The sequence below is a fragment of the Canis lupus genome, chromosome 30, assembly GCF_011100685.1.
Source record: "Canis lupus familiaris isolate Mischka breed German Shepherd chromosome 30, alternate assembly UU_Cfam_GSD_1.0, whole genome shotgun sequence".
NCBI classification, from domain to species: domain Eukaryota; kingdom Metazoa; phylum Chordata; class Mammalia; order Carnivora; family Canidae; genus Canis; species Canis lupus.
The window spans coordinates 4,372,091-4,386,940 of NC_049251.1; the positions used below are offsets into that span (position 1 = coordinate 4,372,091).

General features: G+C 39.5%; 1 long non-coding RNA gene across 1 annotated transcript in view; it reads left to right on the forward strand.

Moving 5' to 3' along the window:
• The first annotated feature begins 1,002 nt into the window (after nucleotides 1-1,002).
• Nucleotides 1,003-14,850, forward strand: part of LOC119866826 — a 32,812-nt gene continuing 18,964 nt past the window's right edge. The window contains exon 1 of the long non-coding RNA XR_005381340.1: nucleotides 1,003-1,190. This is a non-coding gene — a long non-coding RNA (uncharacterized LOC119866826). The remainder of the gene's footprint in view (nucleotides 1,191-14,850) is intronic.

A 14,850-nucleotide genomic window follows, 5' to 3' on the forward strand; every position in this document is an offset into this window, starting at 1 on the left:
TCTGGGCAAGAGACCATGGCTTCCGCTGGGTGGCCAAGTGGCAGCATTCCTTGTATACACTCAGATGAGATGCAATCCCCTATACTACTTACAAGACCTTCTCTTTCCCTTTGCTAACAAAAATGCACAATGCAGCTGGAAAAGACCTATTTAAACAATATCAATACAATATAATGGGATACAGTGATTTCTTTCCTTTTCTCCTTTCTTTTTTTACCCACCTCTAGGAAACTAAGAGGAGCTGTTCTACGTAAGCACCGGAGAAATATATAACGACAAACTGAAAGCTCATGACCTCAATCCTCAGTCGCCCCTTGCCCCTCATTACTGCAGTGGTTGGTGTAGGGAAGGATTAAAGAGGGCTAGAAATCATTGGGTGAGCATACAAGGGCTCAGAAATTTGACCTTCGTTACTTAAAGCACACAGTCTCCACTAAAAGCTGGTATATGAGGAGAATTAAAAACAGAACCAAGAAAGGTCAGGTGGAGTGCAGATGCACTAACAAAGATGAGGTTGAGATGGCAAAAAAAAAAAAAAAAAAAAAAATCCTCCAAAATCTTTTCTTCCACTGGACATAAATTGACATCACAAGGAGATGTTTTGGCTTTTGCCACTAACCAAAAATGCAGAAGAGCCTCTGTGCCAAAAGCAAGAGCTTAAAACTTACAATTGCCAGAACAAGGGAAGACTTTAACCCCCCGAAGGGGGCTTTCTTAGGGCACTTTCTAATGAACTGGAATCAGATTGTGCCTCCCCTATATCTGATAGCTTTTATTATCTGTATCTATGAATTACCCAAGTTTAATGGGAAATACGAGAAGAGAGTACAAAGGCACTGACTAGTAAAATATTTTTACAATTGTGAAATTTGCAGCCAGTTTCTTTCTTCCCTGGGAAGGCAGAGTAAGGGGCAAGGGGCTAACATCATAAAGCATATGACCATGGCAACAGCCGCAATGGGGGCGTGAACTCAAAAGCATTTCAAAAAACATACACTAAGAAGTGAATGATTCCCATCTGTCAGCAACAATGGGGCCACATTATTCATTGTTCTGGCAGTCCTGTACCCTACGGGTGTTGGGAATAGGCCTCCCCTTCAGAGATCTCTGGTTGTAGATGAGGAAACAGAGGCATTTAATTGAACTAAGCCTAAGTGACTTGTCTCAAAGAAGTAAGCAGCCTGAGTTCGGTAAGTGTTTACTGACTTTGGGAAAGAAAATCCAATACCCAGCTATTTACTTTTTTAAGAACAATAGTGACTCTAAACATATTTTGTATTTCCATACTGGTTTGCACTTTCCAGAACAATTTCATAAATCTTCAATGAAGTAAATAAATGAGTTAAATATTGTCATCAAAAGATGGCCAAATGTTAGGGGAGGATCCTAATCTCTATTTTTTTCTATTTAAACAAACAGCAAATCCTCTGCGACAGTGCTGTCCAATAGAAATGTAAACTAATGCACTCATATAATTCAAACTTTTCCAATAGCCATAGTAAAAAAAAAAAAAAAAGTCAAATAAAAAAAGAACAGGTGAGGGGTGCCTGCCTCGGTGGCTCAGTCGGTTAAGCATCTGTCTTCGACTCAGGTCATGATCCCAGAGTCCCGGGATCAAGCCCTACTTCTGGCTCCCTGCTCAGCGGGGATCTGCTTCTCCTTCTCCCTCGGCCCCTCTGCCCCTCTCCCTCACTTGTGCTCTTGCTTGCTCGCTCTTTCTCTCAAATGAATAAATTAAAAATCTTAAAAAATAAAACAACTAGTTACCTCTCATGTGTTCAGTAGCCACATGCAGCTAATGGAAACTGTTTTTAATAACATAGCCCTAAAGCTCCTCCTTTCTCCTAATTTATATGTTATGCTGTCCTAGCTTCTCCATTAGCCACTGTAGATTTCAGAAATATAAAAAACTGATTGACTTGACTTAGTGTCATAATTACCAAGAGCATCTAATAATCCACTTGGGAGATATTCACATAGTCTCTCAAGTCCTCAGAATGAGTGTGTGTGTGTGTGTGTGTGTGTATGTGTGTGTGGTGGATGAAGGATTAAATGAGAACAATGGAAGCCTGACTTTGAGTCTAGTCTCTTTAGAGGCACTATGATTTTGTGCAAGTCATTTCCCCACCCTGATCTTCCATTTACTCTTTGGTGAGATGAGGACTGGGTGACCTTTCTAGTTCTGACAGGCAGTGGCTTGGTAATAAAAGTTTACTTCCTTTTTGCCTTAAGGACCACATTCCTTACACTTCAGCAGTTGTCTATATGTTGTGATTTATGGAGTAGTAGTAGGATCACCAGATTTAGGAAAAAATATCCAGGTAAAGTTTAGTTAAACTAGAACTTCAAGAAAACACTGAACGATAAAGTATAAGCATATCCCATGCAATATTTACTATGTACTAGTACCAAAAATTCTTCCCTTTTTGTTTACCTGAAATTTTGTGTTTACCTGAAATTCCAATCTAACTGGTGCACTGCATTGTATCTGGCAACCCTAAAGACTAAGAAAGCCTCGTGGTCCTTTTCTTTCCCCAAAGTCTTGAAGTTCTCATATTGTAGCTCAGCAGAATGAGCTAAGCACAGGGATGGCTGGGTGGCTCAGCGTTTGAGCATCTGCCTTCAGCTCAGGGTATGGATCTTGGAGTCCTGGGATCGAGTCCCACATTGGGCTCCCTGTGGGGAGCCAGCTTCTCCCTCTGCCTGTGTCTCTGCCTCTCTCTGTGTGTCTCTCATGAATAAATAAAAAATCCTAAAAGAAAAAAAAAGAATGAGATAAGCACAAGCTTTTGTCAGATCCCATGAGTTGGAACACTGGCTTAGTACATTTTTGCTGTGTGTGACTCAGTTTCCTCATCTCTAATCTTAAAATTGACCTATAAGGTGAGTATTTATCACTATTCCATAAATGAAGAAACAGAGAGGTTGGACTAACCCCTTTACATTCATATTTTAAACACTGATGTTTCTCTCTAAGAGGGCAATCATTAAATGAAACACTGTATGTGCCAGGTACATGTTAAGCACTCAACAAATGCCATATATTTGTGCTATCCCTAAGACTAGAAGAGTTGTGGGTAGGGTGGTGAGAAAGGGAAATTTTTACTTAGAGGATTTTTTTGGAAGGGCAGACATGAATGAGACACTATAACAGAAACTTGAGCAGCTGAGGCAGGAGTGATGAATAGAAAGGTACAAAAAAAGACATATAATCTGGATGGGAGGGTACACAACCTTTAGCTCTCCACATGTTATCTGCCTCACTGAGCACTGCACATGACACTATGTTTCAGAGTTCCTGTTCTGCGCGTTTTACAAAACTCAGTTTCATAGTAATTTTAGTACTGAGTATGGCAATCTGAATCAAGGTTTTCCTTCATTAAGGAAAGCACAGATACCATACCCAAGACAAATTCCTTTTCCCATTTCTCCGATATTTCTGTAAACCATGTACAAAATGCAATTGCAATATACAAGGATAGCATCACTGGGAAAAGTAAGCTTTCCTGGGGGGTTGGGGGTTGAGTGGCAGTGGGAAAGGGCCAATGTTTGCCTTTACAGAATTATGAGCTAAATTGAAAGCATCACTTCTGGGGTTCCTTTTAGTGCCATTAGCAGAGCCACCTCTATCTTCCACCAATGGCTGCCACTAATATGGTGTGATATTCCCAAAGCTTGGAGACCAGAAAGCTCTTTACAATTTTTCTATTGCCCTAAGAAAGCTCTATCCCCTCTGACTGAGACTGATTAGCAAGTAAGAAATCTTTTCCTCATGATTTACTTCCTAAATTCTCAATTCCAATGATGCTGGCCTGCCTTCTCAAATTTAATGAGATCATACCTTTTAGATGTTCAATAAACATTATTTTTGAAAGAATAATAATAAAATCATCAGACCTTCTTTTAATATTCCATGATTTTTTTCTCACTAAGCCTTACCTAACTTGTTGAAACCAATGAAAGTTGTCACATTTGTATAGCTTGGCCTCCAGAGCATATTAAGACTTCAGTGGGTGGTAGACACAAAGCAAGAGCAAGTTGATACTAAAAATAGGAAATTGACCCAACAGTAGGGCTGGCCACTGAGGAAAGTACCCAGTAGTGCAAATTAGCATCTGTATCCAGAGGGTTTATCTGGTCAATGAGGACCACAGCTGGAGTATCCAGACTCTTGTGATTCTCAAATTCAGTGCCCATGTTTTGGGGTTTCAGTCTATTTAAGGATCAGGACTGGTCTAGGAGCTAGAGGTACCAACAAGGTCTAGTCCCTGGGAAAGGTGGCTGGCAGAGGTAAGCAAAGTACCTCTGGCAGTGGTCTGGGATCTAAGGCAGAAAGCCACGCCTACCAGATTTTGAAATCCTTATCTGAAAACTCAAGAAGAAATCTGTTTATACTCACTGAATACACACAGAAAGATGAAGGGAAGCCTTCATTTTAGGGGGTATATGAGTGCCAGAACTAATCTTGCAATAACAGGTCTTAGAGATCTTACAGAAGCAGGACAAATTCTAGATCACATACGCCAATGAGGCATAATCTGTTGATGTTTTTTCCCAGTTCTTAAGATTTAAGCCCAGGGATTAAGGAAGACTGATTTTTTTTTTTAGATTTATGATAGTCACAGAGAGAGAGAGAGAGAGAGAGAGGCAGAGACACAGGCAGAGGGAGAAGCAGGCTCCATGCACCGGGAGCCCGACGTGGGATTCGATCCCGGGTCTCCAGGATCGCGCCCTGGGCCAAAGGCAGGCGCCAAACCGCTGCGCCACCCAGGGATCCCAGGAAGACTGATTTTAAAGATGGAAGTCTTCAGGTCATACATGTATCTATAAGCCCAACAGGACTGGTGAAGGTAAAGGCTGATAATTTATCCATTGAGTTAGATAGCCTCATGTCACACATACCCTGAAGTTTCTCAATAATGGCTAAATGCCATTTTTGAAAAAGCAATTCAAACTAATTATTGTCTAATATTAATTAAGAAACACTTTAAAAAGAGAACCCAGTTTTCCAACTTGCAGTTTGAAAAGCAGGCCTAATAAGAGTTCAAAAAGCTGTTTTCCATGAGCCTGTAGAGAGAAAATATCATTTCTTCTCCATGGTATAATGCTCTAATATAGTCTACTTTAGAAATATGGTTCAGGTCTTTAAGTAGAGCTGACAACACCTGCCGCACTATTCAGTCATTGACTGTGGACTCTCAAGGATGGTAGACCGGGGAGGGGGAAATGAGAAACACTGGTCAAAGGGGACAATGTTTAAGTTAGGGTGAATGCATTCTGGAGATCTATGTACAAAGTGGTGACTGCAGTTAACAATATTATATCGTATACTTGAAATCTGCTAAAATGGTAGATCTTAAGTGTTCTCACCAAAATTCCTATGGTAAATTATACCTCAGTACAGCTCAAAAAAATCTAGATGAAATGGAAAAGGTATGGAAAATGACCAGAGACAGAAACCTAGAAGCCCCTACATACAAAGACGGGGAAGAGGAATGACAGTTAATGAAGTACACTGAAAAGGAAAGGTCAGGCCAAAGAAGTAGAAGAGCCAGGAGGAAAGGCCATCATGAAAACCTAAGGAAGAGGGTGCTTCAGAAAGTCTGCTGTAGTCAGTGGTAGCAAATATGGAGAGGCCTAGATGTTTCCTACTTGGCTCTAACAGCTTCTCTCTAAGCAGATTCACACAACATTCTAACTTTGGCCTAGTCACCAGCTTCAGCAAAGGCTGGAAAAGGATTAAACACAGTTCGAGCTGTAAATCTGCAGGAGAGCAAAGCAAGGTCTTTTCTTCTTTGTGCAGTGTAGAGGACCACACCTAAGGGGCAACTGAGGAATGCATAAAATTGCTGCCTTTAGCTTCAAAAGTGAGCAAATGATTGTTTTAATAGGACATAAAGTACAGGAGTCAAACCAAGACAATGGAAATAAAAGTAAAAACCAAGAGATTCCTAGATATCATTTGAAGGCATTTAAAAAGATTCTGTTTAAGATTCTTAGGATTTGCACATAAATCTGGTGTTGGCAAATAATTGCCTATTCCACTGCCAAAGTTCTACTTTGGGGTTCTTAAAAATTCTCCAAACATATGGTGACATAGCCTTTAGAGCTTAGAATTTAATTTTTCACCTGTATGCTAGAAAAGAAATGTGTTAGCTTCAAGTAATACATTATTTTTCTAAATATTCATTATAAATACTAAGACTATAATATTACATGTCTCCTGAAAGCATTACAAGCCTCAACATTCTTTCACTGTTGTTTTAATAGATTATTGTAAAAATACCTTAAACTTGTAAAAAACTGAAAACTTGGGGGAGGTGCAAATATACAAAAAATATACAGCAAAATATATCAGAAAAAGCAAATAGTTTATTTTTTCTGTTTATTCAATATATCACCATACTCATCTGTCCATGCATGCTATATGTTAGCATAGAACTTTTCCAACATTTTGAATTCCATTAATCTAAAATACAAAGCCCTACACCTGTGATATATTACTAATGCTAATAGATAAGATCACCCAATTATAAACTTCAGTTTACTCTTATTAATGTAGCAAATGAAGTCATGGAAGTGAGTGAGATCTCATTTTGGATAAGGTTCCATTTCTTGTTAAATGTTGTTATTTCAGAGTTGGGCATATATCATCATTGATATAACAATAACAGATGTCTTATTTGTGGATCCCTCTCCTGTCTGCCTCACAGCAATGATTTTACTACTTGTGAAGGATTACAAAAAATTACTGGAAGATTTACAAGAGGTCTCTGCAGTATTTATCTAGAAGCCAAGTATAATATTGTTTTTCCAAACCCATCAACCAACACAACTTAATCCCAACTCAAAAGAACTACATTATTCTTTCCTTAGTCAGGCTGTATGATTACAGCTTCTGTACCCTTTTTGTCAATAAAAGTTGGATTACTCGCATTGCACATGTTAGGTGGGGTATGAACATCTCGTTCCCTGTTTTCCTGAAAACATCAACAGTTAGGTTTTCTGGAAGATACTAACATCAGGTTTTGTAGTGTGTACTTACAGAGCCAGTTCTTTTTTCTCCCCTACTGGGGTGCTACTTTTTATTTTGGCAGTCCTTAAAGGGTTTAGAACTTGCTTGTTTTCAGGTTTAATTGAAATTTCACGTTGTTCCTTATGAATTGCTTGGGAATAAAGGCCAGAGAACTTTGGGGATTTTTCAGGACATTTAAATACCTTTCCCTGTTAATAGTCTACTGAAAAGAAACCTAGAGAGACAAGCCTTTAAATGTCATAATCTGGGATGGCTGGGTGGCTCAGTAGGTTAGCACCTGCCTTTGGCCCAGGGCATGATCCTGGAGTCCTGGGATCGAGTCCCATACCAGGTTCCCTGCATGGAGCCTGCTTCTCCCTTGCCTATGTCTCTGTCTCTCTCTCTCTGTCTCTCTCTCTCTCTCTCTGTGTGTGTGTGTGTCTCTCATGAATAAATAAATAAAATCTTTTTTTTAAATGTCATAATCTTGGGCACAGTCACTAGGGCCATGTCCTCAAGTACCAGCAGCAGTATGGCTTGACAGCATGTGCTGTAGATGATAGGAATGTCAGAGTGCAAGTGTGTGACCAAGGTGCTGGAAAAGATCTGGTGAGATTTCTTAATATTTAAGGAATTTTTCACAAGATTTCATTTTGGGTTCCCAAGTGACATATTAGGGCTATCGCTTACCATCATCTTCTTACAGGTAATAGTCAAGGTGATTTTTATTCTAACAAGCTGGGCAATGGGCACCTATAGCACATCTGATTTTACTCTATATTGTGTTTTAAGAGCATACCAGAATCCAGACAGGGATTCTTTAGATCATTTACAGGAAAATGGTAACATGGTGATGGAAGAGCTAAGAGGATCCAGGCAAGAAGAAACAATGAAGCAATCCAGAAATTAGCAACAGGAGGAAGCCTCTGCCATCTCTAAGGACCAAGGGGAGTAGGTGTTATTCCTAGAGATCAAAGGCAGGGCCTATATAGGGGGAGCTAGAACTCCAGTTGAGAATTGCCTGGTGGGAACAGGAACAGGAACCATGGAGGGAGAGACAATTCCACAGGAACTAGAGCCACAGAAGGAAGGTAGCCAGTGCCAGAAATGAAAGCCGAAGGCAAAGACCTAAGAGGAGAACTATGTAGCTTCTCTCCCACTGCCCACCAGCCTTCCCCCTGTGTCTGCCATTGGCCAAAACTATGCAGAAGCCATTGGGGAAGGGAGGTTGTGAAGCATAGGTCCCTGCAACACAAACCAGAGAGGTGCAGAGCAAAGAATGGATTTGAGAGGAAACAAACAAATGACTGGCAAAAATAGTATCTGCTACTCAAAGAAATTTATGTCAAAAGCTGAAAAAAAAATTTCAGATTCTTTCAGTATTACATACAGTCTCCATCTTCAAAGAATCATTGGAAAGACGAGATAATAGGCATTAGATAATTAAACAATGCAAATATATGAATACTGTCTCCTTTGCTGGAATGCCCCTAGTTAGAATGTGATTTAGCTCATATATCATTGATCAGCAGGAAAATATAATTAAAAAGCAGGGGGATGTTCTTGCAATGTGGAATTCACCCTGTTTCAATATGCAAGAGGGACAAAAACATAGCAAGAGGAGAATTATAACTTTCTGCAGGAAAGGAAAAAGTTCCCCAGCATGGCTATTGCCTTGGTCACAGCAACCCTTTCTAAGGCTGCAGTATATACTTTTAGAAAATTAAAAATGAGAGCTTGCACTCTAGGCTCCTCCTCCAAAGAGGTGCTTCCCTAGCATAAGGAAACTCTTAGCTTGTGGCAGGTTGCAATGTCCCAGGGCTCACCTTAGCAACCACCCATTGGCTCAGACTCCATTTCCATCCATGTTATCTTAGCAACTCCTCCCTAATTAATCAGAACATTATTAGCATCTCCAGTCTATTATTACTGTTTGCTATTGATATCTATTATGGCCATATCTGGCCACACTAAAGAGGGGTGTATGCTAGGGAGATCCAACTTAGCTCAGATACCAAATATGGTTTTGATTATGCTTTGATTACAAATTGTATGGGGTTTTCAGTGGTCTGCCCAGTGAGCCCTTTTTATTGTGTGCATTTGTTTTGTTTTCACGTAAGACTGAATTTTTTAGGAAAACACATATCATGTTATGGTACAAGCACTTATAGCAAAAATATCATTTGTTTTGGTTACAAAGCACTATAGTATGGAGAAAAGATCAATCTGGATCATTTGTTCATTCATGCAGCATTTATTAAACATCCTCGTACTTGGTCAATTCAAATATGAATCAGGTATAGGAAGAGCTTCCTCCCCAAAGAAGTTACAAGTAGACCTGCTCACACATCATTAAAATACAAAGCAGTAAATATAATAGGAATATTATTGGCATGATGAGAGAGTCTAGTACAGGGTAAAAGCAATTTTGCCAGCAGCAGGAAAGACCTCAAGAGATGATATTTGTGTGGTCTTATGGTAAGAGTTGGCAAGAGGTGAAGGAGAAAAGCAGCACAGTATGCTGTAGGAAAACGTGCAATGACATAAAGTAATATAATTAATTAATATATGAGTTTGATAGGAGTGTCTAGGAATGGAGCCAGGGATGAGAATCCATGCAGAAAATGCCAAGAACTGTAACCGGAGAAGGTGATGTCTAATAGCCAAAAGCCTGATAGGTCGAGCGATAGGAGTTTAGCATTCACCCTGTGAACAAGTGGACTCCAGCTGAGGTCTTTAAGGAGAGAAGTAACTTGATGAGAATTGTTTTCAGGAAGATCATTCTGGTGTCTAGGTGAAGAATGAACTCGAGGGGAGGAAGACAAATGCTGGGGAGATCAGATAGGAGGCTATATGAATACTCCAAACAAAAATGATGAGGGTTTAAGCCAGTGGCCATGAGGATGATAAAAAGGGACTTTAGCCAGAGGACACTTCTGAGGGAGAACTGACAGGTCTGATGATCGATTGGACATAAGAAATAAGGGACGTAAGTCAAGGATGACCTTAAGAGTCCTAACTGGGGCAACAGGGTATATTGAAATGCTATTAGTCGAGGTACAGAATTCTATTAAAAAAATGCAGATTTGAGGATGAAGGTAATGGTTAGCACTTCTATTTTCAAAATGGTCAGATTATTTCAGAAGTAGACATGGGGCCTTAATTTCTGTGAGATAGCTGTATGAATTGGTGAAAATCCATTGTTGACAGATATTTAACCATCTTTCTTATGGTTTGCATATTATTATAGTGAATCATAGGTGACCTAATTCCCTGATCTGTTAAATGGGTTTTACTTACCATTATCTGTAAAGAGATCAAGTTAAAAATCTATATTCTCAACATTTTAAAATATTGTGAGAAGCAGCAATACTTCCAATCCACAAAGCATCTGCACAGCTTGACAAGCATACAAAATGTAGATTGGGAAAGAAACACTGGATCTCTGGGCAGAAGCACTGCATGGGCTAACCGAGGACAGATGCAGTTTCATGGAAATGCTTGCAGTGTACATAAAGAAGGCATTGCACAGCCTTGAATTAATAGGAATATATATTCTAATTAATTGACAGCAAGAGCTATTGATAGAATGAAAACCTAGATCTCTAGCTCCCTAAGCAAGCACCCTGACACAGCCAAATAAATTGCTGAGACTCTGTCTTTATATAATATATGATGTGGTCTTGCAATAATCATCCTATGTCTTCCCACCCTCCATCTATTATTTTGGATTTGGGGTTCCTTGTATTTAGACCCAAATTTAGTACACACCAGAGAGAAAACCTAGAAGTAGAAATTAGAGCAAAGAGCGACAGAAAATTTTAGAAAAGAACACTTTAATTCAGCCAAAATGGCTACCACGTTGCACTTATAAGAGTCTGTGATTTTTGTAAAAATAAAAATTCCACCAGTGACACTCCTTCACTGTGGTGCTTTTTTTTTTACAGCAGAAGTGAGAGTTATACTGGGCCATCGGCATTTTCTTGTCACGTTCTTGTGACCAAAAGCACATTGTCATGTAGGTGATTATTATCAGGAAATATAATTTTCTTTGTACTTAGTTACCACACAACCTTGCCTTTTAGTAGTATCTTCTAAAAAAAATATTATATGAACCTCTTCAGACATACTGTCTTCATACATGTCAAATCCCTAGGAGGTGTTTAAAGCCAAAAAGGCAGAAACACTGGTCCGACGCTTTCATTTATTGCATTGCCTTATGAAGTAAAGGCTTCCTTCAGGCTTTTTGCTTAAAGTGCTGCTAAAAATTAAGTTGGTGTGTTATATTGTACTGATCTTTGCAACACAGAAATACTTTAAACCAGCCTATTCATACAAACCCTTTATTTTAATATGCAATTGATTAGCTAGCATTGCACATAAAGAGAGAATAATTGTAAATTGCCAACTAGTCTATAAATATTCCCCTTAGGAGTGCCAAAATTGCAAGCTATAATACCACAATAGTGATGGAAACTTGAATAAACTTCTGTAAATTAAAATTTATGTCCTAATGATGTCTCTACCAAACCAATATTATCATTACTGTTTATTGAGCAATAACTTGGTTCCAGGCTTGGAGTTAGGGGTGGAAAGACATAAAAGATAAATAAGACTCAAACTCCACTCTCTGAAATTAGTGGAGGAAAACTTAAGAATATTAATAGCCATCTATAACAAAAGTGATCAATGGCATTATTATATATACAGGACACAGATGTGCATTGGGTGTGTGTATGTCTGTGTGTGTGTGTGTGTGTGTGAGTGAGTGTAACTACAATGAGAAAACAGTGGTGAACACAGTTCTAATGAGAGAAAAGTGTCAAATAAGGAACATGGCACTGTAGTGAATGATAAATTCTGGCTTTGAGAAATATCAGTGCTTTGACTCCTGGCTCTGTCTCTCACTAGCAAGATACTTTGTCTCACTGGGCCTGGATTTCTTCATGGGAACATCAAATAAGAGCAATGCTAAAAGCACCCAGTGTAGTGCCTGGCCCACAGGAAGTGCTTAATACATAGCAGCTATTGCTACTATCAGGAAAGGCCTCCTAGAAACAGAAGTTTAATAGACAAATTATGCCAGGCACTGGGTATTACCATTTACAGTTTCCTCCAAGAGAACAGCAAGGAGTCACCATGGAGCATCATCTCTGGTGGAGGTCTAAAAAAAGCAGAGGGCAAACTGCTCTGGTAAGAAATAAGTGTACAAACAAAATGATGCAGAGTGAGAGAAAACAGGAACTCCCCAAATCTAAGGAATGAAACTGAGTCAGGAGTCAAGGAAGTCTTGGTAACATACTTCCCCAGCAGGATGAAGGGTGTGCCATTGGAAGTAGCTGTATTCTTTGGCTCTGCAGCCAGGGTAGATGTCTTTCTTAGGGAACATAGGAATGGGGCATGCAATTGTTGGAGGATATTGCAGAGGGACATGTGGAAGGAAGGCAGGGCATTAATAATATTTGCAATCAGGATGGATTGATACTATCAGAGCATGGCACTGCCTTATTCATGACTTACATATGGCATATGCTTTCACCAAAGGTAAGAATTGTTCATAAACCCCTCAAATTCATTAGCATCTCAATCCTATTTGGGGAATAGGGAACATGGCATCTTTGCAGTCCAGAAGACTCTTAACACTTCTTAAGGATCTGCTTCCAATTTTTAGCACACGGCCTAACAAAAGAGACCAGATTCCTCAGGATTCAATTAAGGGATTCCCTGCAGGAATGCAACTACTCATCCATTAACTTTATCCTGTTGTGGATTTCCTAAAATTGCATAAAGGAGCCTTGTTTGGTAGAGAATGCTGCACAAAACAGAAAAGCTTTGGGAGACTAGGCCTGAGGAAGAAACAACTAGGGAGTATTGTGCATGTTCCTCTAATACTTTGCAAAATTTGTGTACCGTGGTGCACATAGAAATGAATTCTGAATGTGAGTCAAACAGTAGGAGGGCACTGTTGATGGCTGGATCTGTCAGAAAGATGCTCACTTACAAAAAAAATATAAAAAAAAACTACAAGGAAAATTGTGAATTTCCTGCTTAGCATTCACAGTAATTCAGCAATACTTCCCTTTAAAAATGTAAAACAGCAAGAATATGGTAAATGAAGTGCATTTTTATTTGTTTATGACATGAGAGTTTCTGACTTGTGAAAAGGCTAAAAGGCCCACAGGCAAAAGAATCTTTGTCTCAAAGGGAAAATGCTGTGGAAGAAAATAAAGGTTGGGTTAGGTATTCAACAAGATTCAGAGTCACTCTCGGGGGAGATGTCCTTCATTTGGGGAGACTCTTAAGCTCATTCAGGCCACCAGGGTACCAGTTAGCACAAGGCAGTTGTAATTCGCTAAATGGAACCCTGGTGGCCTAAAAGAATCAATGCTACCAAAGAGACAAACTTACCTACAGGGAGCAAATTAGGTGCTAGCAGAATGTCTGATTATTTTGCCGTTTATATTTATAGAGTCAGTGAGTCAACAAGTATTTATTGACCCCCTAGAGGTAGCACTGCTCACTAATAAATGTGTGGGTACCTATTAGTGGTTAGACACAGTCTCCTGCCCTCAAGGAGATTTACAATCCAATAGAGGTGATAACTATCCTTTAAAATGGATACTTATTAATAAAAACAACAAAAGGGAAATTAGGAAGTTTGGGCTGGGAATTTTTTTTGCCACATTGGAAAATGGGATAATAATAAATCAGGACAAACCTGAATGATGGACTTTGATTGGTTTTTCGTTGTTGTTGTTATTGTTGTTTGGTTGGTTTGGAATGGTTTATGGGGGAGTGGGGGGGGTTGTTTTTAGTTTCAGGGTTTTTTTTGGGTTTTTTTGTTTTGTTTTGTTTTTAAAGGCAGAAATATTACATGACAACAGGAGGAAGGATTTATTTGAAACCTTCAGAAAAGTCTCAGTCAAGAATTTTTTCAACTGAACAAGGGAGAAAAATAATATTAGCACAAAATGAATATTTTGTTCAACTGAACAAGGGAGAAAATAATATTAGCACAAAATGTCTTGGTTGGCCAGCGAAAAGATACAACATGGCTTGAGTTACATAAGAGAGATAATAGACTTTGTGGGTAAAGCTGGCAACTAGGGAAGAGTTTTGTTTGCTTGCTTTTTAAAGTTAACATCTAACAAGGAAGTCATCGGAGGTAATTATTAACAGAAATACAAGATCTAAGGAATGACCAGTATTTTTTGGCTGTGTGCAATAGGATTCTGAGTAAGGGGTGCTTAGGGCTAGGAAGTGAATAATACAGATTCAATCATCTTGCATCCCAGTCTGGGTAGAGGCTGTCTAGTGGGGCTTGAGAAAGACAGTGGGGTGCTTTGGTAGCTCAGTGGTTGAGCTTCTGCCTTTGGCTCAGGGCGTGATCCCGGGGTCCTGGGATGGAGTCCCACATCAGGGTCTCCATGGGGAGCCTGCTTCTCCCTCTGCCTATGTCTCTGCCTCTCTCTCTGTGTCTCTCATGAATAAATAAAATCTTAAAAAAGAAGAAAAAGGAGGAGGAGAGGAGACAGTGAGAAACAAAGTCACATTTGCGGGGGAATCTATTGATTCCCAATCTATTGAAGGGGCATTTAAAGGAGCCTAACCAGCCCAGCTTGAGTCCTATTGAGTTTGATAATGACAAAAGGAAATCTAGTGAGAGTTACACTGAGGGCCACTTGCCAAATAGTACTAAACTCACCCTGGAACCTTTCTTGCCACAGGATGGCCTCCTATGTTAAGCAGGGTCCCTCACAATCATGAAGAGAAATCTGGGGCCCGAAAAGGAAATGTATTTAAAAGAAGTGTGTCTGTGGGAGTTTAATCTATGA